This window comes from Formica exsecta, unplaced genomic scaffold (assembly GCF_003651465.1).
Source record: "Formica exsecta isolate Colony F162 unplaced genomic scaffold, ASM365146v1 scaffold2280, whole genome shotgun sequence".
NCBI classification, from domain to species: Eukaryota; Metazoa; Arthropoda; class Insecta; order Hymenoptera; family Formicidae; genus Formica; species Formica exsecta.
The window spans coordinates 7,118-9,927 of NW_021849574.1; the positions used below are offsets into that span (position 1 = coordinate 7,118).

At 33.3% G+C, this 2,810-nt stretch overlaps 1 pseudogene; it reads left to right on the forward strand.

Annotated features, from left to right (window-relative positions):
* Nucleotides 1-1,167: 1,167 nt before the first annotated feature.
* On the forward strand, nucleotides 1,168-2,792 carry LOC115235622 (annotated as a pseudogene).
* Nucleotides 2,793-2,810: the final 18 nt, after the last annotated feature.

The window sequence follows — 2,810 nt, forward strand, 5'->3', positions numbered from 1 at the left end:
AAAATAGTAAAAACCTGCACCAATCCTTAAAGTCTCAGGTTGTCAACTCAAAGGTGTTAAATTACACACGTTGCCGGCAGAGGGTTAAAAAAACAAAAGACTAACGCACTATAATAATTTAAATTAAACATAGTTTAACTAATAAACATTAATATACATATGATTTCCGTGCTTCAAAATACATACTTACGTAAAATTTTAGTGGAATCAGTGAACAATACTCTATATTTAGCAATCATCGAACAATTTTAGAGATTGACTTTAAAAACATATTCGTACTTCCATGATAAGTTGGTTATGATAATGGCGTTGATAACAACAGTAACGATTGGATGTAAGGCTGACGATCCTGAAACACAGATCACTAAGGCAAAGCCAAGAACGGTTGCGATCCATTGTTTCACTTGAGATTCTTTTATTGTACGATAAAAACATCCGAACGCCATACAGAGTAAAAGCAACGACACATACACGACATCGTTCCACAACATCGTTCTTTAAATGTGTAAGCAAGAAAGAAGATAATGAAAACTAAATATCAGCACCGATAATATACCATAGACTTCTATATATTACTAGACCGCTAACTCCTACGAAATACATGGCACCGAAAAATATGTACACACCACATGCGTACACAGCACACACACACACAAAAACACTTTTCGTCTGTACACATCGGCCATATTACATATCCAGCTCCTATCCTCTTCTTTCCTACTAATTCCTACTTAAATCACGCATGCGCAGATGTTTACTTCTCATATATAATATATACTTTTTGGGGTCAATTTTTTTGGTACAGTATGGGTAAAGAGAGTTAAGCCGGTATCAGACTACGCATTGAAGATTAAGATTCAAGATTTAAGATTAAAATTTGACCAATCAGGACAAAGAAATTTTAGTTCCTTTTGTTCTGATTAGTCAAATTCCAATCTTTAATCTTTAATCTTCAATTTTTAATGCGTAGTTTGATACGGGCTTTAGCGATCTAGTAATATATAGAAAACTGTGTAATATATCTGAGAGAAGCCTGAGGGTACAAACCCATGCAGCGGATTAGCGTAAAGCCCGAATCACACTAGCGGCTCGCGGCTGCGATTGCGATTGCGTTTGTGAAAGGAAACACAATATTAAATTTGAACAGAATAACATTATTAACACCTATTGCAAAGTTATAACCTCACTTTAGATGAAATAAAGATAATTAAATGATTGTATTTGTTCACAGGCAACAAAGTGTGGCTATTGCGGCTTCATTTTTAGGGGGTCATGTGGAACAATTTTGGACCACCATTGTTTCAAGACATACAATGAAACTATAGATGTTATAAATGTTGACAGCGATGCTGTGGTTACTATGAGTACGTATAGTACAGAACAGTCAATTGAGTCATTTCGCGATAATTGTAATTGTTTATTTATTTATGTTAAAGGAAAGAGACATCAAACTGAAAGTGTTGTGCAACATGAAGGAGCTTTACAATCTGATACACAATCAATACTCACACAAGACGAGTTACTAATTGAACTGGTGCGGACTCGAAGAGGTTTATGGGATCATTCAATTCCAATAACCGAAAGGACAAGATTAAAAAAAGAAAGTTTATGGCAAGAAATTGTAAACGTACTTGATGGTAAGATCATTTTTAATGACTTTTATGAATAATATTATCTGCGTGTAAAAGTAAATAATAGACAATTTTCTGTACAATCGTAGGATCTCTGTCTATGGAAACAGTTAAGCAGAGATGAAAACACCTGTGAGATTCGTACATAAAGGCTAGAAAGAAGATGCAAGGATACGTACGAAGCGGATTAGGAACAGAATCTGGCCATCCTTTACGAAGTTCGTTTGCTCATTATGAAGAAATGAGGTTTCTCAATGATACCGTAAAGACGACACCGTAAATATTTACATTTTTTTGCAGATATTATTCATATAGTTTAAAAAATAATTTTACCATCAAATATGTTTACAATATCTTATTACAAACTATCCTTTTTAAATCTCGTTCTGTAGCTGATTAGAATGGAATGTTCCCACATTAATTTTTTAACTAAGATTTTACGAACATTCAAATTGTGTATAATTGGATTTAATAATTTATAAAATTATGAAATTATAATTTTTGTTTCAGAACTGTCAGCTCCGTCCAGCACCTTTTGGAAGCAAATTCATCCCATGTTGACTTGCAAGTCATGTCCACTTGCATATCTTATGCAAGTGGACATGACCTGCTGAAAATTCTACAGATCTTGATGATTCCATACAGGGTGTTTCATATTCATCGTCAGATTCATCACGATCTGCATCATCAGGAACGAAAAGGAAAAGTAAAGGCTCTTGCATAATGCTAAGCAACAGGCAATAGGAAATAGAAAATATCCATTATATAATAGAATAGAATAGAAAAGGATAATTAATAATATTATATATTGATCAATCTCGGATCGTTATTAGACACTTATTATATATATGCATATATTATTAATTACAGATGCGCAAAGGCAAGCTGAAATTGAGAATAAATTTCTTAGTATCATTGATGAAGTATCGAGCAAAAAACGTGATGTAGTGGATAGTTTTTTGGACCAGCTTGGTGACATTCTACGGCGACTACCCTACGTACGACGCAGAAACCTGCAAAGAAGGCTTATGGATATAGAAGAGGATGCCGAGATTGAGGAGAGGGCGAATGTTAAATAGGAATGTTTTTTTTTAATATAATAAATTTTTCATTTCGTGTAATATGTTATAAAGAATAAAATATATTTTTATATTCAATTTATTACATTGTTGTTCATTA